Genomic DNA, 22,879 nt, shown 5'->3' on the forward strand with positions numbered 1-22,879 from the left:
TAGGAATACCTTTGTAAATATGCCTGAGTCATTAATGAACCACATCAAAAAATCCTGCGAAGAAGCAGCTGCACAATTCATTTGTAGCTCGTGTGTTTGAAATGTGATTAAACATTTCTTACAGTCTGAATATATACTGTAGTTTTACTGTTTTAGCTTCAACTATATCGGTATGCTAAGCAACAACAAAGTAAAATCTGATTCAGCTGGTTAGAAAACATTTGTGTGTTGTTCAGTCTTAAAAAGATAAACAAATAATACAACAGGCCTACAAACAAACGTTTTAACTTGTCACCTTGACAAGCATGTGTAAGCATGTGTTAATTCCAGCCTTCTAAGAAATCAAAAGTAGAAGATTTTAATGTACAAACATGTTAAAAACAGGCGTTAGACGGTATAGACATTCTACTTTTTTTTGTGTATATGTAAACACAACATCAACATCACGCTTGAAAATTAACTACAGATTGGGGCGATATCAAGAGGTGTACAGATTACAAATATACTTTCGTGGGCAGTGTTAATTCTAAAAATGCTTTCCTTAACAATACGCATTATTTTTTATCTTCGTTTTAACCTGTAAGATGTTGAGGTCGAACTCCAGCGAATCACAGAAAGCTGCCTCGCCACAAAAAAATAAATCCCTGTGGCGCGAGGGGGGGGTTCTGCCTAAATGCCCACAACAAGTAATTATCCCTGATAGGTCTCGGTTTGCGCTACGGACAGGTCAGGACTGAGCCAGAACCTTAAGACGGATCGCTGTCCATCAGGCGTGGGATGAGAGCGGAGCCGGAGGCACCCTTTCCGTTCGCGTCCAGCAGATGGCGCTCTGTGCGCTCTAGCGGGTATCGCAGAGTGGGCTCGGTGGTGAGATGCTGTGTGTCTGGGAGCGGGTTGGTGGAGACCGGAGCGGAGTACCAGCGCTGCTGCCTCTCTGTAGCTGCTGCGCACCGCAGTGATCCGGTCTCGCTTTCGTACAGCTGTTTTGATCCGCCGCTCGGCGGATGCTCCTTCTTCCTGTCTCGGCCAGCATCCAGCAAATGGTCCATTTCTGCACCCCGGCAGGGTATGAGAGCACAATCCATCACTGATTGCATTTTTGGACAAGAAAGCGGGAGAGGAGTCGAGAAGAAGCGCTGTTCCAAAAAGGATAATATTTGGTAAGTGCAATGTCATTCCAGTGGCTTTTTTTCCCTTCTCCCCCATTCACCCTGCATGATGTACAAAACCACAAGATGCAATTGTCTTTGAAATGGAGAAAACGCAACAGCGCCAGCTTTCGCGCGTCTGCTTACCCGAAAGCATTTTTCTCCCCTTTTTGCGGGTTTTGAATTGACGTGCATTTTTACGGTTCAGCTGTCTCAGAAAACCGTGTTTGGTCGCACAAATAGCACAGGTAACATGTCTGAATGCTAACTGGAACAGAAGCCCGTTGATGTCGCTATGCCCTCCTAGTCGGGCTTCTTAGTGTAGCGGATAGCTTAATACTTTCCTGCCTAGTGACCTAAATTTCGAATCAATGGTGGATTTTATAAGCCAGTGCCTTACTGTGTAACACGAACGACTATTGTTCCTGAGCAAAGCGTCTTGGCTTCTAAAAATAGGAGCGTCGTTTGATAAAGGTGAATGGAAACGCGGTTTATTCGGGAACTATATAATAAATGACTGAGAAAGAAGCATCTCCCATCATTCTGAAATGCTTTTGCCTTTCCATCCAGTAAGGAGAAGCAGGCGTATTATAAAGACACTGCTTCTTGTTATCTCAAGATGGACATAGTTTTGCTTTTCTGTCGCTGTGTATTCAAAGACGCACAATACACAACAATTGCAGTATTAAACACATTGCCTGCATGAGGGTAACGCAATTATTGGCATTAAAAGTGTGGGTGAGATAATGTTGTAGATCTACCATCCGGATTGCCAAATGGACGTCCTTACTGCAATACAACCATATTACAATAATTATATAATAGAAAATGTTTTGTTGGTGTTGGTTGTATCGTTTTTAGAGCAAATACAAAATATCCGTCTATTAGTTGTTTTAGTTATTAATTATCAGACGATATGCTGTTGAGGTTAGCGGCAGAAATGCTACCGTTCCAGGATTTATAATATTCCTTGATTTGCATCTGGAGCAATATTTTGTAGTAACGGTTCCACGGTATTTTGACAGTTAGATAAAGAACTTAATAAAATATTTAAAATATTAATATTTCGTTCACCGTTCATTTCCCGTTTCGATTATTTTCAACAAATACTTAGAAGCGAAAATTTTCTTTGCATTTATTTTTGAAACACTTCATATAGAAATGCAGTACTTGGTCAATTCTCCTTGCAAAATGTTGCACGCCTCAAAGTGACGTTTTTCAAAGTGAAGTTTACAATTTTTAAAGGATGATGGAAATAACCAGTTTAAAGGGGTTTTGACAGCATAGGATGTATTACGAATTTCAGTAAAAAAAAGTATTTGGAAATTTTGCGCTTTCCCTGAAAATACAGTATGTAGTTCTTATGGTTTCAGTCAATCTCTTGAAATGCGTTTCAATAGCGAAGTAATATGACCGACCGTAATCTCTAATGAAACGAATTATTGCTGGAAACATTGAAACAGGCTGGATCATATACAGTATATTTGTATATTAAATAAAACAACAATTAGGTTTGACATTTTCAGTCCAAGGATAGATTTCTAGATATTTTTTTTAACTGATGGTATTGTACAGTACATTGGCTTCTTTACAGACGGGATTGCAAAAATAATAATAAAAAAACACCTTTCACGATGTGGGGGACTTACAGATATCATCACCTAGAGAAATATGGGGAGACGCTCCTCTAAAAGAGTGGGTCTCAGGGCTGCTTAACCACAAGTGTCTGTGTTTGTGGACCAGAACCAGCCTTTAAAAAAGGTAGGTTTTTTAAGTCAGTTTTGACAAGGGCGTCTTGCCTGTATTAGTCGCGATGGCAGTGAATCTCTGGATGTGTGCTGATCGGCTGTAACACAGAGTGCTGGAGACGTGCCTGGCAGAGGCGGCTAGGCTGAGGTCTGTCTGCTGTTTGCTTGCATGCTCAGGGATGGCAGCCCCAGACTTTGGCTTTTTAATTATTCATGAATGTGTGGGGGTAGATCTGTAGAATCACGGTTGACAGGCTGTGGGTTCGTGTCCCGGGTCCCTGCTGCAGACGCTGTTGTCGTACCTTGAGGAGGGGTGCTGGACCCCAGTTGCTCCAGTCTGCCCAGCAGTGCGAGTGGCGTCTCGTGGTCTTTGGCCTGTTTAGTGCCACAGGAACCAGCACTAAAGGAAGAGCTCTGGCCCGGCCCAGCTGCTGTGGCTCGAACCTGCAGCCCATCTGCTCGCTGAGCTCTCACGGACAGTGGGTGACACCGTACCTGTCTGCTGCTGAGTGCCGCAGTGTTGGTGAACAATATTTAGCTGCAGAGGCTTATTAAGATTTATTTAGCCAACGAAGCTGATCTTTAGTCCACTATTTAATTTTTTTTTCAAGGCCTTGTGTTTTTTAGACATTCTTTTAATGAAATAAAGCTAAGAAAGGAAGAAGATGTGCTAATTCCTGTAAGATGTGACATCTTCAAGAACACACAAGGCAACAGGTGGTGTGTTTTTCTGGTACTTTACTCGCCACCAAAGCTCCTCTGCTGTCGTCTGTCACAGCTGCATGTAGCCTTACCCCTGTGTTGCCTCTATTCTGGTCTGTCTGGATGCAATTATCCCCTGAAGTGCGTTCATGCTGCTTGGAGGTTTCTCTCTCACTCTGACGTCAAGCCCAGCTCCTAACATTTCAGATCAGTTAGTGTAAGCTCCACAAGCTTCGTATACTGTAGCAATGTTGCTTTCTGCCCCCTTGATGTCGGCTCTTTCTGCCACTGTGGAGCAGAGTCCGCAAGGCAGTGCTGATGGGGCAGGCGAGCTGGTTAGGGCTGCTGGTGAGCTGTGCCCTGCTGGCGAGGCGTGGTGGCAGTAGTGCTTCCGCTCAGTGTGAGAGGAACCGCAGGTCCAGACATCCAGACATGTGGTGTCTGTGCTCATCTGAGGAGCCAGTGGTGCGAAGAGGCCATCTGTGGAATCGCGACTGAGCTCTTCCTGTCAGAATCCCCCCTGAAGGTCCAGCAGGACTGCCAGAGCATGTCAGCTAGGTGGGGCTGCACTTCAGCATGGTGGATCTGCAGGTGCTTCAACGTCCTCCTTTAATTAAAGTATTATAATAAACACAAGCTTCGCTACTGAATTATTATTATTATTATTATTATTATTATTATTATTATTATTATTATTATTAAGCTTATCCATATATTATTAACTATAATCCCCAGAGTATGTGGGTGTCTGCAGAGCTTGTGGATGTAGAAGGTGATGGGGCACCCCAGTACCTCAGAACCCTGGATCAGGACACTCACGCTGCCTCAACAGCTGCAGCACGTCCTCAAGCTCAGGAACACAAAGAAACTGCAAATCAATAAGATCCACTAATGCATTGAAGTGTCTTTTATATGGGTAAACTGTTATGGAAAAAAAAATGATTTCGCATTAGTAGAACTGTTTTTTTAGGGATATGTTCGCTACCTTATGTCTTGAAGGGCAAAGCAGTGAATTAATGAATGTTCTAAGGAGTGAGTGGGGAAAAAAGCTCAAGTCAATTGTGATAAAAAAATAAGCACCCAACCAACCCTGGAGTAAAAATATACTTTTTTACTTAAGTGAACTAAAAGTATAAAACTATACTTTAGTGTAATGCTAAAGCTTTAATTAAAAGAGTTGATGGTTGCGGAGGATTCCTAACTGACCTGGGCGGTGAGTTCCACAATCCTGGTGCTGCACGCAGGAGGCTGTGCTGTTCATTGTGTGGAGCCTGGTGTTCAGTGGAGTAGGAATCAGCAGATCTCAGATTAGGTGTTGGGAGCTGGTTTGGTTCCAACTTTTCAGTGCCTTGTACACACATGCCTTATAATTTCACTTGAAGGCAGTACAATTTGCACAGTTACCTGCTGATATTGAAGCCTGTCTTAATACTTTCTTAGGTAACTCAGTAAATAAGCCATTATATAGTATTATATTAATCTTAAATTACGTCATGTTGGAATGTTCCTAACATGAATTTTAAACGACAACACAGGTATTGCCAGGGTATTTAGCTTCCACAAAGGTTAAAATTTCAGTACTGTCAACATCAGCAGTGAAGTCACTGCCTTTGAAAAACTGATGAATCTGGGAATCTATGAGTATGGCCTCAGTCTTGTTGTAGGCTTAACTTTTTTCTGTTGTAGGCTTAAAGTTCTGCATCAATTTCTGAACGTCAGACAGATGCCTGTCAAGTACAGAAACTCAGCAGTAGTGTTTGATTTTGGTCAGCAAATGATTGTGAGAATCATCACAATAGCAGTGAAATCAATGTCCAAGATGGTGAAGTATCTGACTAAAACCCAACATGTACATATTAATCATTAAAGGCCCCAGCACCGAACCCAGTGGAACACCTTGAATAAGTGGAGCATCATCACATATAAAACAAGATTTACCAGTTAGTTCCTAGTATCCAATCATCAAACACCTGTGCTCCTGAGTGCCATAGCTGACAACAACAGAGGGTTCACTTAAAACACAGAGTCACAATCCATCAGCAAATCATTAGCTACCTTAACAACAGTGGTTTCAGTATTGTGTTGTTGTCACAGCCCTGACAGGAAAGGTCATGCAAGAAGAGATCCTGACTGAGCTACCACTGCCCGTCCCAGAGTTACTGTGAGAAAAGACAAATAAGGACCAGAACAGATACAGTATCATTGAATTGAAATGCAGACCAGTAACACAAATGTATTATTAACATACTGGTACAAGATCAGATCTCAAAGACTATTTTCCTCTCTTATTTAAAGAATGCACTATATTATTTTATTTCAGTGAAATGAAACTGGTCTTTACTTCATAAGCTGATTTGTTATTAGTAATGCAATTCTGCAGTTTTTTATATTACTATGTATCTGTTGCACTAAGTTGCACCATCAGGTGTGACCCATAACTCCATAAGTTTGCTACACGTTATGCTTTTTATTTATACTTAAAGAATTATTTTTGTGTTCCCGTAACTCAGTGGAAGGAGAAATGCATAGCGGGGGCTCTGTGGCTCAGGATCTGTGCCCATGGCTGGAAGGTTGCTGGTTCAAATCCCACAGCTGGCAAAGGAATCTTACTCCATTGGGCCCCTGAGCAAGGCCCTTCACCCCAGCTGCTCCAGGGGTGCTGTACAATGGCTGAACCTCCCTCTGACCCCAGGCTTCTTTGTCCCTCTATGTCCCTGTGTGTCTCATGGAGAGCAAGCTGGGGTATGTGAAAAGACAAATTCCTAATGCAAGAATTTGTTTATGGCTAATAAAGTGATCTCTTATCTTATTTTTGTTTCTTGAATAGAGTGTTCGTTTGAAGAACAGACAATGAATAAAAAGCTTAAACAAAAAAAGTGTTAACATTTTTCCAGGTGTTAATCTTGTTGGAATGATTTTGTTTTTTGTTCATATGTCTCAGAAAATGTTTGCTGACACTTTTTTAAATTATTTTGTAATGGGTAACAATGATTCATCGGAGGATTTTTTCATAGGGAAAAGACAATTAAACTTTTCAGACCAATTGAGATGCTTTTCTTTTTGAGTAAAAATCTAGGCCAATTTTGTAATGAACTTAAATTGTTCCTTAGATAGGGTCTTGGAGAATGAAAACATATTGATGTCCAATTCATTCATTTTCAAACCACTTTATCCAATAAATGGCCAGGAGAAGCAGAGAGTCTATCCCAGCAAGCAACGGGTACAAGGCAGGATACATTCTGGATGAGATACCCGTCCATTGCAGGGCAATATTGATGTTCTACATTTAGAAACACCTGAGCTTTCAGAGGGTCTGTTAAATATTTATTTCTCTATGTGTTTTATCAGTCCACAGCTCTTTATGTGTTCCAGTACCTTCAGGTTGTTCGCTAGGTCTCCACACTAAGTATTCCTGAATTATTTCAGTGCTGTTTGAGGTGTGGTTTCTAGGCAACCATTTGATTACTTAATTACTGATCATTCTGGGTTACTTTGCCCAGCTATTACCATATGGTCTTTGTTATTAACCTTTACCTTGCAGACTGATGACTATATTATTAGTAATGCAATTTTGAAGTTTAATACATTCTTTAATAATTCTCTGATTTTTTTTCTGTCTGGATCAATGGATGTCTTTTGGACTGGGAAGGACAGAGCCTGAGATTTCAAGCTGACAGAGTCATACATGATGAAAGCTGCTTACTGCCTAAATAATATACTGTTTTCTTAAGTTGTTATTTGCTTGATAGAAGAGGGTGTAAGGTGATAACTGTTTTTGAGGCTTCATGAGCAAAATAATAGGTTTTATGAAGAGATGTGAGCCTGCTGTTTGGTTCTCCAAGTCAGTCAGAGACAGAGAAATGAATGCTTTTTCAGCAACAATTTACCCATGAACAGGAAATTTACACCTCTGTGTTCACCCTCGTGAGTTACGCCTCAGAGACGTGGTGCTTTGGAAGGTGTTGGGTAAGGTCCTCTTTGTCAGAAGCATTAATGCACTGGAGGGCCTGTGGAGTTAATGCGAAGAGCATTCAAGTGCTAGGTTTTTACTCGTGTGATCAGTAGAGCCCTGGTTATTTTCCCCTCATGTTGCAGTGTAGTAGACTGCTGTACACTCAATAAGACAGATACAGTACATGTATCAGACTTTTTGTTAAAATGAATAGACAGTAACAGGGTGAATTCCCGAGGTTGTAAAATAATAGTTTCTCTTCCACAATGACAAAAAAATAATTATTGCTTTTGCTTATAGAAGTAAGAATGCAATTGTATAGATAGATGTTTAATAGATACAGCCCAGCACCTGTGAGTCTGATGGTTTGTACTGCATCTGTTCTTAACTGTTGAGCCTTTGTACGGGGATTTCTTGATATCCGTGTATCATTTAAGACTTCGTTCAGTTTTAGTTATTTCAGTTTTAGTTTATTGCCATATGCACAAGTGCAATGAAATGCTTATTTGCATGTACTGTATGCTCCTATACAAGACATTAAGGAAACACCAAAAACAAAAACAGAGACCAGCGGCAGCAACAACAACAACAAGTTAAATAACAGACATCTTAGAGAAAAAAACCCAACAGTGTGAGCCAGTGGTAGGGGTAGAGTTCAGTAATCTGACAGTTTGTGGGAAGAAACTGTCTCTGAGTCTAGACGTTTGTGCCTTGATGCTCCTATAATGCTCACCAGAGGGAAAGGGGGAGAAAAGTGAGGAACCAGGATGACTGGTGTCCTTAACGATACTCCTAGCCTTCCCGAGACAGCGCGTAGTAAAAATGTCTGAAATAGAGGGGAGCTGTACTCCAGTGATGGACTGGGCTGACCTGACCACCCCCCGTAATGCCTTCTGGTCAGACAACGAGCTGCTGCAACACCACACTGTAATCCCACTTGTGAGCATATTCTCAATAGCAGATCTGTAAAATCAGGACAGTCCAATTTTTTTCAGTTGTCTGAGAAAGTAAAGGCATGTTGTGCCTTCTATGAAGCTCCAGTTACATACTGGGACCACTGTAACTATCTTTACAGCTATGCCAGTGATGTGAATAGGGGTTTGGTCCCCACCCTGCTTTCTGAAATTAATGACCAGCTCTTTGGTTTTGCTGACATTGTGGGAGAGATTATTGTCAAGGAACCACTCCACCAGGTTCCTGCTGACCGCATCCCCGTAGACTGTCTCATCATAGCAGTGATTCGGCCAATGATGGTAGTGTCATCAGCATACATGTGGATGCTGCACATTGGTGCTGGTGGAGGGGATCCCCATTACCTGTAAAGGATTTTGAGTGGAGTGTCCAGAAAAGCACTATATGAGTGCAAGCAATTATTATTATTATTTGAAGATGGAATTGGAGCTGTGTCTGGCAACACAATTGTTGGTAAACAAGGAGAACAGCAGGGGGCTAAGCACACAGCCCTGGGGGGCACCTGTACTGATGGTCAGAGTGGAAGAAAGTTTCCCATCTACCCTCACAGTCTGTGGTCTGCCAGTCAGGAAAACCACACTCTACCTGCACAGAGAGATGTTGATGTCCAGGTCATTCAGCTTCCTGACTAGTCTGGAAGGAACTATCGTGTTGAATGTGTCTTAAGACTTAAGAAAATGTATTTTTACAACCTGAAAAAAGTCTAATACCTTAAGTAAGTGTAATACCTTTAGTAAGACGATATGAGTAAAATGAAATAAAAGAGGAATTGACTAATTCTACACCTGTCCCACAACAAAAACAAAAGCTGTAATATCTGCAGATACAACAGAGAAAGAAAGGGTGCTGAACATTAATTTGTGATGATGAGGGGGTCATTTCATTCTCTGCTTGCTATGGGTGATTTTCCACCCAGTATCAAATAATTACAAGCCTTTGATTAAAAAGAAGAAAACCTCTTGATTCTTCATTCAAACTGCTGCATTCTGCCATAGGAACACCCTTGACAACATGTGTCTTTTAGCTCTTATAAATGGTTCCATGGATATGGTAGAAAGAAAAGTGTGTTTTGTGATGTCTGAAATGACTTAAATAGCTGTCTAAAGATGGAGCAATTACATTGACATAGATTGCTCGGCGGAAAAGTGAATTTGCCCTCTGTGGGAGAGTATACACTTTAAATCTGGCATTAAAGGGATCAGCTATTGATTAGCACTGGCTACTGGCAGGCGCTGACAGTGGGTGTGTTTGTAACATGTCCAAAATCACATCTATCAACAGCTTCCTTCCCCAGGAACTGTGCTAAGATGTTCTGGCTTTGCAGGGTTTGCTTTCGAAAGGGCTTTTGCTGCTTCACAGATAACTCATGTCACAGCACACAATTGCACATGAGATGGAAATTTGAATGAAACATCTTGCACTTGGGCAGATGGTTTGGGATAGAAGTCAGTGATGTGACATTAACAGGTTTCCAGAAATTGTTTATAGTTTTCGCACATACAGTAAGCTCCTTGATTTTTAGAGTAAGATTGGAAATACAGTATCTGTATCTGTGTCAGGTTTATCGGTAAACTGAGCATTCATGGTATAGCCTGAGACATGTCTCTGATTTACAAATAAGGTGTAATGGGGGAGAACGGTGACTGTCACTGCATCGTAATTGGTGAAAATGCTATTTCTCACATTTAAGAAACGGTGTTGGTCTACTTACTGAGACAAACCCTAGTGTTAGGAAACACATTTGTAAATTAGCTTAGAAATTCATTGTGGATGAATGTGCACTGTAAAACATAGCTCAGTATTTTCTGAAAAAAACAATTTTTAAAAAAAACATTGTCATGAAAAACTTGTCAGGAAAGAATCAAGTGATGAAGCCAGCGCAACCCCATCAGTGGTGAGGTGAACGTGTGCTCTCCTGGTTATTCAATGGCAGAGCAATCCGATCAACTCCGAAGATCTCAGACATGCTGTTTACTGTACATGGGGTGCTCCACTGCAACATGAGCAGCCAGATTTCCTTCCGTTATCCAAAATTCTGCTTCCGTGGTTGGCACCAGGAGATCTCGGTAGTGTTAGTTGGGACCAGACCACCCCTCCTGGGTGTGCAGGGGAAGTGTTAGAGCTGGGGCTCAGCAGCGTTTAACAAGGTTGTGTTTTTTTTTCTTCAGTCTGTCACCAGTGCTTGGAAGCCACGGGTTTTTCCTGGTGGCAGACATTTTCACTTTCTCCAGTGACAGATGTCTGAGCAGCCGGTCTAAGGCACCATCTTTGGTAACGATGCTCCTGCTGATCAGGAATGCAAAACTGAGAGTCAGGTGGGCCCTAACTCCCACCGGGACAGCAGTAGTATGGGTGTGTGCAGGGTGTCACAGCAGAGAAACATCACCCAGCACATCGGAAAGGTCAGGTGTGCTCCTTGTTGTGTAAACAGACAGCACCCTTTTTTTTGGAAATATTGTTTCAAAAACCTGTAACCTCATTGTGTTTGCCCTTCCTTGAACAAATTGGCAACAGTCTGTGAAGGTGGTGGGTGAGTGACTTCCTTCAGAGCTGGGCTTGATAGACCACATGGCCTCCTCTGGCATGTAACCATTCTCATGTTCATAGTTCTTGAATTTTGAGGAGTGCTGGAAATGTTTGATAAACAAGACGTCTGCCTGGAGGTAAGCCTACTTAAGTGTGCGGTGTGCCCACCCCTGTAATCCATCAGATAAGCCTTGTGTTGGTTTACCACTTTGCAGATAGTTTACATGAGACTGGGTCAGCAAACAAGCAGGGTGCAGTAGAAATCACAACAGGTAGTGCAGTACTGTTATTAATTATTTAAATAGTGTGTTTTGCAAAATGCACTACCTTAGCCTTCATAGTGTGCACACAAAAATAACAATATATTTCCTGCCACTGCCTCATCTGTACCCATTATTGTTTTTGCTGTGCTGCTCAATAACGGCTTTAGATCTGAAGATTTTAAAGGCTAATTGAGCTTCAAGGAAAACCTGCCTTTAAGAGCATATAATCGTATGTTTACAGACAGCAGATAATTTGTTTTAGTCAACTGCAGTTGCATTTTACGAATAACTAATTTTGGCAATTCTGTTTGTCAGATATGCAAATGTTCTTAGGCAGTTTTTGCTTGCATGCCTTGCTCTTTCAGCTTTGTGATGGGTGTCCACACTGTAATCATGTTATAGTGCAATTCCAACCTTTAACGCTGTTAAAGGCTTTTATTGACTTCGGTAAAGGTACAGTATGAAAGTAGATTATGACAGGTTTCCACCTTGTTAATGTCCTGTGAAACACCGCCGCCTCCTGAATATGGAAATAGTGTTTCTTCAGCATTATCGCGAATGTCTGTGGCAGTGAACGCAGGAGTAAAAAAAGTGGGGGTTTTTGCCCAGTCGTGGACAGTGTTATCACATTTGTACTTCTGACCTGGACCACAGCCAGCTTACAGCAGGTCTGGCAGGTGGAAGATAGATGTTGAGGTAAAGGGCTGCTTTTAGAAGAAGCCCTGGTTCTGCTACTGATCTGCTCCTACTGCCTGGAGCTCCTTGCTGAAGCACCTCGTGCCTTGTGCTGTGGAAGAACGGAAAACCGAAAGGGGGCTGGGAGGGGTGTGTCTGCAGAGACAGCTGATGGGGTGGAGTTAGCGGCTGATTTAAAAAAAATGTTTTGACTCTCGTGTTTGCACACTAAGCTGACTTTATATGAACTTCAAAATTAAACTATAAGAGGGTCTCCCCTAAAACACAGAAGAGGAACATAATTTAACCACAAAAGAGAAATAGAGAAATTATCCATGTTCCTATCTTGCAGGACTGACAAGTGGATGTGACATTTTCTACAAAAGGCTAGTTATTGCTTACTCAAAAACAGGGGTTTATGGGTCCAGCTTGAGTGAATGACTCTTGTTGTTGGGTGTGTTTTTTTTGTGTTACAGTGACAGCTCACTATTATTCATCTGGCTGTATGCTGGGGAAACATTGTGAAATCTTTCTATAAAAAAATAATTAGAGATGACCAGGTGACCTGTGTGCTTCATGGGTGTGAAAACTACAGGTGATTTTGAACCTTGTCTTAGACTTCCTGTCTGTAATGCAGCGTTGCGGTCTTCTTCAACAGACTGAAAGCTGCCATGAAAAATCCTGAAATATTTACTGTACAGCACATATTTCTGGTGTTTCAAGTGTTGAATTTCACTTGTTGTCTGTTGTATGTCCGTATTTGCTGAGCCTGTGATCCCACTGTGCTGTGCTGTGCCTTGTGAGCCATCCTCAGCATGCCTTAGAATTGCTCTGTGGCTGAGAAGGTGCTGTGCTGACTGTGAAGCAGCTCTGGAACAGGTTGAACCACAGGAAGGCTAAGGATCAGATGCTTGTAATGCCTGAATCATCTTCAGAGTCATTCTCAGAAAGGCCATTGCAAACTGAGTGTTGGGCTCCATTAAAGGAAGGTCAGCTGGGACGAAAGAGAGGGATATCTCGGTTTCCTTCACTGTTTGTAGCTCAACTCTGCAACCTTCAGGTGAAGCAAGCAGAGCAGAGAGTGGTGTGAAAAGCCTTCTGCTATTTATGGCTTTCCCCTATGCTTTCCCTCTCTCGCGCAAGCTGGGGAAGGACAAATGAGGAAAATGCCTTCCAACAGTCTTGTCTTCTTTGAGATTGTGCTGCACAGTTTGACAGTTTCAGCCAGGAAAAAGTCTGAAGCCGAGAAGGAGATGCTTGGGGTGAAAAATATGGTACAGAACAAAATATGGAGACATTCCTGACCCCCATCTCCTGCAAAAAATCACTGTTTTTTAGGCAATATCTTTCCATATTGTAAAGTTCAAATTATGAATTTTTGTGCACTTTATTTTTCTGTATTTAATTGTGTAACTGTTTTGGAGCGAACGATGGGAACAATAATTCTCCCAGGTCAGAAAGTGAAGACCCTGTCAGCAGACCTGAATTCTGAAGCAGAATTCAATATCTGCAGGCAAGCAGCTCAGTTCCAGCTCTTGACTTTAGAGGAGAAATGAAAACATTGCGATAGGTTCTGCAGCCAGTATCCTGCAGTATTCTTCATACCATACAGTTTACCTTTCTTAAAGCACTCACAGTCCAGGCAACAAAAGCATTACAATATTGACAAGGGCCCTTCAGGGTTTTTTCAAATCACATCAAATAAAACACATCTTAACGGACAAATATGAGTAGCTAGCAGGCATAAAAATCAATACGGCTTTATGTAAAAGAATCTCCTTCCCTGATTTCTCAGGAAAATGCATTCTGCCATTTTTCAGCAGTTATGAGAAAATCGTAATAGATTTCTTTGGGTAACTGAAGGATGAATGAAGGTAATCTTAAAATGCATGAGTGTTTATGGTTGTATTACTTGCCAGACATTACAACAAAACAGCAGTTGTTGTCACTCATTATTTGTTTATTTTTATTTTTTCTGGAACCTGGTGCCTTATACCATGCAATCTTTCAGAATGAGATGCTGAGTCATTCAGAATGTAGAATGTAGTAAATTTATACCAGCTGCATTGAACAAAAGAATACTGTTCTATTTTTCTGGTGAAGCAAAAAGATGGAAGGACTCCCTAACCATCACATAATATGTTTGTGTGGGGAGGGGGGTGGGGGTGAGAGGAAGTTTTTTAAACCTTCCCTGTCTAACGCTGACAGTAGTCTTGACCGGAGATACTTTATTTATGAGGGGGACATGATTCAAGAGTCCTCAAGGGCATTGCGAGTCAGTACTAGGAAAGCATGTGCAAGGCTAAAAATGCATGGGGGCTATTTGACTCATCTTACCTGTTTGGTAGTTAGTAGCTTTTTGATCAGAGAATCTCATCTGGCTGTTTCTTGAGCTGGTCCCATACTCCCACAGCCCTTTATGTAAAGAAGTGTCTCCTCAGGCTTCTCAAAACTTTTCAGTCACCTACAGTACTAGCAACCAAATAAACCAAAGAGGGTGAATTGTTTGCAAACTTTGCGTATCCTTGAACTGAGGTTGTATTAGCACCATGCTCAGATCACACCAGACCTGCCATGATTTGAAATAACAATAAAATTAGCTGTGTATTGAATGCACCTGATCTGGAACTGTTTTTCTGTGTTGATGTTCGCTTGCTCTTATCAGTACATGAATGCAAATTCAAACTGTTAATGTCAACAAAAATATATTTAATTTTTACACTCTTTTCTATGCGTTTGTGTACTATAAAAACAGCATTCTTCTATCTAGAAAATGTGATCTACAGTATACTAAAAAGACATAGGGTGATGGATGGAGTTTAGGAAGCAGCAGTCAGATCCATGCATATCCAAAAAGAAGGCATTCATTGTTCTGGACCTCTGAATACTCTTGCCATTTCTAAAGACTGTTATGATAGAAGCTAAGCTCTCTTTGTAACTTCAAACAAATTTGCTTTCAATAGGTCATCAGCTCATGTGAATGAAACTGCTGTGTAAGATCAATGTCATGTCAGCACAGTTAGAACAGCTAAAGAAACAGAGCAAAAATAATGACAAAAGAAGAAAAACATCATCATGATGGTATTTGATGAAAAAGAATATCAAGTTTTGATATTCACAGTATACAGTGCAGAGAAAATGTTTGGAAACACCCCACATTAGTATTCTGGTATTGGACGTACTGTAGAATAGGCATAGATAAGATATATTTGGGTTATTTAATTAACATACTGATTCAGCAGTAAATATTCTAGTGTGAATAAGTATGTGAACCCTTATATTCAGTAACTGGTTGCACCTCCTTCCTCCTTGAGCAGCATTTCCAGGCATTTCAGTTTCTTGCATCCTCTTTTAAGAATCGCGGTCCATTCCTCCTTCCTGTTTCTAGTTGGTGACATGAGAGGGTTTCCTTGCATGAACAGTGTTACGAGACTAAAAGGAGAACCCTGTGCAGGTCAGTCTCTTTAGGAAAATGGAGAAGGCGAACGATTCCGAAAGGGCTAGGCAGAGTCTGTCTCCAGAGCAGTCACTAAGACATGACTCAGGAGACAGAGGAGACTGTACAATACCGGGTGCAGAGGTGTGGACTGAAATGGGTTTAAATAGCAGGCCAGGTGTGGAATGTTAATTGTTAATTAACGATGTCCCGGTGTGGCCATCACAAAAGGCTTGCTTCAGATCCTGCCATTAGATTTCAGTGGAGTTTAGGTCTGGGCCTTGACTTGGCCATTCCAAAAGCAAAATATGTTCTTCTTCAGAGATTCTGTTGTTGATCTGTTTGTGTGTTTAGAATCATTGTCTTCCTGCATTACCTACCTTTGACTCATCTTTTGTTAATGAACGGATGGGCTCACATTCAGAGATTGCCAATACAGCATCAGATTCACAGTTCTGTAAATGATGGTAAAGTGACTTGATGATGAGACAACAAAGCATGATACTCTACCCACCATACTCGATGGTCTGCCAGCATGCTTGATGTTCTTCTGCTGGAAGGCAGTGTTTGGTCTCTGCCATGCAAAATGTATCTGAAGTGGATAAAAAGTCAAACTTTCAAATCATGTGTGCAGAGAACATTCTTCCAGCAGTCTTGTGGATTATCCAGGTGCTCTTTGCTTCTTCCTGCCTACAATCCCATGAAACCCATTTCTGATCGTTGACGAATGAACGCTGACCCAGCAAGAGAGGCCTGCAAATCCTTAGATGTTAATCTGGAGCTCTTTGTGACTTCCTGTATTATTTTTCTTGTTTCCTGAGTCAGTGTGTTCTTGTATATTTTACACTGTTTGACAGTGGATGGGTGGAGCACCAAATGTTAAGAAATGTTTTTTTAACCCTCTCCAGACTGATGAGCGTCAGCTACTGTCTTTCTGATGCCCCTGAAATCTCCTTTTTATCCTGGGATAATGGGATTCCACTAGCCTGTGTGATGAAGACCAAACTCACAAAATTTCTGACCATAAAATAGGACAGGACAGCTCAAACCCAGTCCTCATTTGTTTTTCTCCTAATTATTTAACCACTCAATTCTAATTTACCCCCTTAATTGTGATAAGTAAACTAGGGTTCATTTATTATTTGACATACAGTGATACTTTTTTCAACTTCATACATGAGATCATCTTAAAAAGACCAAATTGGTAAATATAAACCCTTTCTATTATTTAGGAAAAAATGGTTTTGATTATGCAAGGGAAATTGCCATTTCCATATGTACATTGAAGGCTCACAAACTTTTTTCAGTACTGTATTTCCCTAAGGATGTACTGTACATGCACAGAACATCTTTCTTGCAAACCCATAGCAGGTTTGGGAAGAGAATGCATGACTTTTCGCTGTGAGGAGACCTCACATAATGAAATTCAGCTCCAGCACTGTCTGGCTACTCAACAGTAGTGACCTCTCCTTGGAGATCAGCCCTACTCTAATTCACATGTAAGCAGAAAGTAATTGTTTCCTAGGAATCTGCTCTCTGTTCTCTGTCAGGTAATTGCTAATTAATTTGAAACCTGTCGATAGTGTCCAGAAACGAAGCCTCTCTTGGTTTGCTGAATGTAAAGCTAGAGGTCACGGAGATGGGCACTGATCAGTAAACATCTTTCAGTCACGGTGATGAAAACCAGTGAATCACCATGACATACGTGAGATTACACTTTTGATCCCTTTTTTGGTTTAAAACCACATAAAATCTGCCTACTAAGCTTGTTTACTCTTATCCACAAAGCACTGTATTTTAACATTCCATGCTGTAATCTATATTTTGATTTTGTTTCAAATTCCAGCTAAGAGAAAGTATTCTGTTCATCATACAGTATATTCTGCATGTACAGTATTTAGAATGGAGTGTTCTGTAAATGTAGAAATGATTGTCGAACAAGACTTTATCAAACAATTGCACTTAAGTTAATGAACAAGAGTTGCTGTGACTGTGCTTTACCATGATTAATTCCTGGATGACTTTCAGTATACTGTATCGATAATTGTGGACATTTCTATTGGTACAGTATGTGCTCAAATTGCAAAATCTAAATCCTAGCTCCCATTCCTACAGTACGTCAAAGGCTAAATCATAACACCTCTTTCAACTTAATGTGATGAAATAAGAGAAGTGGGATGGAGGAGGGTAGATATGAAATCAGTAATCAGGAAATGGACAACAACATATTAAACAGATTCTGCTTGACGTCAGAACAAATATATCTCAAAAGTGAGTACATCATTTTTAATTAAAAATAGTATTCCAATGGTGCATCAAATTGATAAAAAGAAAGCTCTTTTTAAAAAATATTAGAAGATATCAGGATCCAGCTAACAAATTAGTATGATGAGTTACAAGCACAAGGTAATAATGAAGTTTAATAATTATGTTATTGTAGAAAGGCCGAGAGAGAGAGAGAGAGAGAGAGAGAGAGAGAGAGAGAGAGAGAGAGAGAGTGAGTACAATAAAACCCAAAATGTCTTTCATTATCATTTTCAATGGCAAAAGAACTGTCAGAGATGAAGTAAAATGTATCTGGGACAATAATGGGATACATCCCCTTGACCTGAGGGTATCTCACAAGTTGTACTCAAGGAATCGAGCATTCAGAAGCCATTGATGCAGCTCTTACAACAGTCTCACACAGGGCTGCTACCCAGGGACTGGAGAACTGCTATACTTATAGACCAGTTGTTATAGACCAATATGTTTGGTCTGTTACATGTTATGTAATGCAAGCGAATATTACAACTAAATTAGAGGATCACCTATTTAGAAATATAATCCTAAAAAAACAGTCAGCCTGAATTTACAATAGTGTTAGTCTTACCTAACCAACTTTTTTGAGTTCTTTATACAAACAACAGGGGTAACTCGTACACATAAGGCATGTGACATAGTGTATTTAGATTTTCAGAATGTTTTTGATAAAATCCCTTAGAAAATATTAATTATAGGTGATAAGCATGGGGAGTGTGAGTGTTTGGACTGAAATCTAGTTAATAAAATGTACAGATATGGTATGAATACTGGTTACGGAGGTGGTGTGATTAGTGGAGTACCACAGGGATCTGTACTAAGACCACTGCTCTTTTTTATTTTAACTAATGTCATTAGTTAACTATCAGGTTGCAGATAATACCAAAACAGGAGGATTAGCAAACACTGTAGAAGCAGCAAATTAAATTTAAACAATCTAAAGATAAAATTCAGCACCGGGCCAACACCTGTTTAGAGGGTGTTTAATACAGACAAGTGAAGAGCTTTGCACACAGATAGCAAAAAATATAAACTATAAATAGAAAATGGTAAATAAAAGAGGGCATGTAGCAAGAAGATATTTTGTTACCTTGTGTTTGTGTTGACATATTATTTACATCTTCTAGAAAGTTTGGGGAACCAATTAGAAAGCAAACAAAATGCTGGGATATATACAGCTGAAAACACAGAACGTAACTCAAGAGATGTTCTGTGAAAATGTAAGCCACCCCAATAAGGCCTCATTTAGAATATTGCGTATCATTTTGGTTGCCGCATTACAGAAACATATTGGTCTGAAATCGGTCAGTAGAAGAGCAGTCAGGTACACCCCAGGGCTGGAGGAGTAGAGACCTTTAGCCCTGAGCAGAGAAGATCACAAGGGGACCGTCCGAATCCTCAAGGGCAACTGACAAAGTCAACCCAGCAGATTCCTTCAACACAAACACTGAAACACGACCCAGGAGACACCAGGGGAAAGTGTGGAAGTGCACGTAACACCCAAAGGGTTCTGGGAGTACACAACAAGCCACCCAGCCATCGAGGAAGAATGAGACACCTGGATCAAAATTGCTTCTAACTACCAGATGGGCCAAATGGGTTGAATGGTTCTTCTTCTTATGGGCTCCCTGTCCAGCTCTTCACAGTAAACCCGACCATTTACCTTGGTCCCTAACCCCCTTTCAGCCTCTTCCCCCTGCCAGGACAGACAGACCGAGTCTCAGTTGTTTTCTTCACCTGCATTGTCAGGTTTGGTCCCCAACTGCAGGAGGGAGATTTATAGGGTGATGACAAGGGCATCACTGGCTAAATCTCCTGAGGAGTGGTATGAACCAGGTGGCAATGTTGGTGCAGCAAACTAAGAATTGCAATGTCTCCTCTTACCTCTACAGTATAAAGAAAAACACTAAACCAAGCACTGCTGGTAACAGCGAAATTTGAACCCCCAGCACAAGCCCTGCCCTCAGTTCCCACTGCACAGCTCACCTTAAACACTTTTCCAAACTACAGCCCTAAGGCTTCAAGGCCATTCTCTGTTTTCCGCACCTTTGAAGGAAGATAGATGTATTATTCATTGCACAGAAGTCTGTTTTTAAATTGCATTCCGAGTGAGTGGAGGGGAAACTCGAAACCGCGTGAGGCTGTGCTATATATCGTGGCTGAATCGCAATTTGAGAACTGAGATTCGGCTCTGTTTTATCCTGAGGAAGTGGGGATCAGAGAGTCAGTCAGTATACGGTATCAAAACACACTGCTGTAGCGATTATTGGATATTTTGAGGAAAAGCAATGTCATTCTGTTTAATCATTGCTTAATTTTTCTTTTACTCATTGCAAATGATCATTTATGCAGATGTTCAGAATTCTGGGAGGACAACTGAATTTGTTAAACAACTCCTGCTAAACAAGGGAAACTACAGTACTGTATTTGTAACATTAAATTAACCGCTGATGTCTGTAAGAGCTTATCATCCATTTCCAAAGAAAGTGTAACAGTGGATATGCTCAACTAACACTTTATGTTCACAAAGCTGGGTTTTGGATCATAAGTGTCCAGAAAGCTTTCACAATCTCAGATAAGATGAGAAAGTCTAGATTAAGTCACCAGATGATTGATTACCCTGGTCTCTAAAGGGCAGAGCATGAAAGAGTGTGTGAAGAGTTACTGTGGCTCCAAGGATGGTGGTCAAATCTAATAATAGCACATCCATTATTACCTTTTTGCAAGGAAGGCTGCTTTATAAGGGAACTATCAGAAAAAGTAAATGTGTTGTATAATGGAGTGGAGACCAGAGCAAATAGGTATAGAATAACAGCAGTAGGTGTGTAAACAAAAGAGTCTGATGCAGAAAATGAATTACTAATGCTACTAAAGTACGGTGATACAAAATTCCTGTAAAGTGCACTATTTTTTATTCAGATTTCTGCAGATTTTGAGGCCATTTGAGATCTAGGCATGTGCAGCAGACAAGCTCCAATGGGAAGAGTTTGAAGAGTTGAAGGAGGTGTCAAAAACATGCACGGTGGACACTGAACCATGACGATTGCCTGAAGGACTTTGTAGAACAGTCTCGGTGAATAGGTCTGCATTGCCTCTTTCCAGGAGGCTTTTGTCTGGATGAGTTAAATGAGGAGGCTTTTTAATTTTTTCTTCAGTCTTGCAAATTAAGTGCTTTCTTAACTCCTTGTCTCCCTAGATATTTTAAAGCTCTCGACGGGCCTCTATCACCTGTTGAGCTTTTCATATGGGCTGAATTTGTTGTTTTGTGCTTTGGATGAGCTAACTCCACACAGCTTTTGCATTTGCACACCCAACTAATCATCCAGATCTAGCAGTGCAGCAATACTGCATCTCCAACACACTGAATCAAAACAGCAACTGTACCTGAAGTGAATAATTGTGGATATTTTGGCACTTTAATTGACACTTAATATGCTTTTTGGCCCTGCTGTTGATTTCATACACTGGTGTTATAATTCACTGCTTCTTTATGGGCAGGTCCAATATCCTTCTCCTGGATGCAAGTCACAGCCAGGGAGTCAACAAATAATTGACATGGACACATTCATCTGTGGCAGGAAATGCAGTCTACATATTTATGGGCTGCTTCCTGAATTATTTCCATCAGTGGCCTGTGCCAACAGTGAGGTACCACAACTACATTGCCCTGATTCTCAGGCACTTAAGCTCAGAGGAGCTGGAGAGGAAATAGATGATGGAGGGAATAATGACAGGGTTAGAAACGACAGAGGAGGAGGGCCATTAGGCCTGTCGGAGGCTAACTGGCTTCTGCAGGGCTTCTGAAAATCTAAAATACGAAAACAAGCATCAGGCTCCAGGAGCTCAGTGTGGAAAAGGAGAAATGGAGGGCAAGGTGCCTGTATGATGCTATAGACATCCTGCTTGCTTCTAATATTTCACTGTATCCTAGAATTGTTGTGTGTTATTATTCTGAAATACTGTACAGATGTTAAATTTACTGATCTTTTTTTAAAAAAAAGATGCTCCATTTCAGTTTGGCTGGCATGGGTGCCTTTTAGTTGAAGGTATGTTCAGCCTTTATCCACAAGGTTAAATACAGTAAACCTTTGGTTTAATAGACCTGTGGGAAGAAGGGCTATCTGTTAAATTAAGAATGATGATTTATCAGCCCAGAAACACACCTTCATATGAGACAAATATACATATATAAGCCTACAGGATCGTTTAACCTTTTTAACAATTACAATCAAGACAGTAAATGAAAATTATTCTTGTGCCTTTTTCCATACAGTACATATGCAAGCTCTTTATTCAATGTATCTTAAATAATCTGTATATTATTAGCTGAAGTAAACATTAAAGAACATCAGCAATTGTAAGTAATTGACTTACCACTATAGGCACCCTTGATATTTATTAATTTCAAACCTATGTAATATTAATTTTTTATTATTTGCATTTCATCATTATTGTGGGGAACGTTCATTATTTCTGATTTTACAGACAAAATTCCCCTTTATCAGATTTTGTCCCCTAAATTCCAAGTCTGTTAAATTGAAACCTGTTCAACTGGTTTACTGTACTTCAGTTTATTAACAGGTATTTGTCATATTTGTGGGCTTAGCCATGCTATAATTGTTTAAAACTTTGATAGTTAACACCAGTGAAGGTTATTAGATAAAGCATGGTGTTTGTGTCTTCAAGGTGTATGAATATATACAGTACCTTAACAAACTTCAAATTATTCCATATTCCAATAAAATTGGGCTTTTGTGAAGATCTTTTGTATTGATGAAATAAGTGTGTTAAGTAAAGGTAGGCTTGCATGATAAAAATAGGGCAATTCAAACTGCCACAAGAGAGATCTGTAAGTGAAAAAGTTAATAAGCAGCAGACTTGTTTGATCACAGCTAGCCTCAAATAATTACTCTTTATCATTTATGTCATGCTTAGACATCCTTTGAGGAAGTTATTCCAAGAGTTCTTTAATTGCTTTAGGCTCTGAATATCGTACACTGTGACTATGACATTTGTGCTGTGTGCCACATCTTTATGAAGCAAACTCCCATAATACAGACCTTCATTAAGTCTGGGCGCACAGCATAGCAACAGTGAATAGCTCCTGTCTGAGTGAGTTTCTGACTCTTCTTTAAAAGATTAAGTCATTAGGAACA

The 22,879-nt window shown here is 40.5% G+C and overlaps 1 protein-coding gene across 4 annotated transcripts in view; it reads left to right on the top strand.

Annotated features, from left to right (window-relative positions):
- The first annotated feature begins 469 nt into the window (after positions 1-469).
- Positions 470-22,879, top strand: part of LOC148657673 (catenin delta-2-like) — a 305,588-nt gene continuing 283,178 nt past the window's right edge. Inside the window, exon 1 of one of the 4 annotated variants that reach the window (XM_088644228.1) lies at positions 470-1,160. The gene's annotated coding sequence lies outside the window, so the exon portion shown is untranslated. The remainder of the gene's footprint in view (positions 1,161-22,879) is intronic. The other 3 variants (XM_088644229.1, XM_088644230.1, XM_088644232.1) reach the window with 3 other exon arrangements.

Source organism: Lepisosteus platostomus, chromosome 8 (genome assembly GCF_059453375.1).
Source record: "Lepisosteus platostomus isolate fLepPlt1 chromosome 8, fLepPlt1.hap1, whole genome shotgun sequence".
Taxonomy (NCBI): Eukaryota; Metazoa; Chordata; class Actinopteri; order Semionotiformes; family Lepisosteidae; genus Lepisosteus; species Lepisosteus platostomus.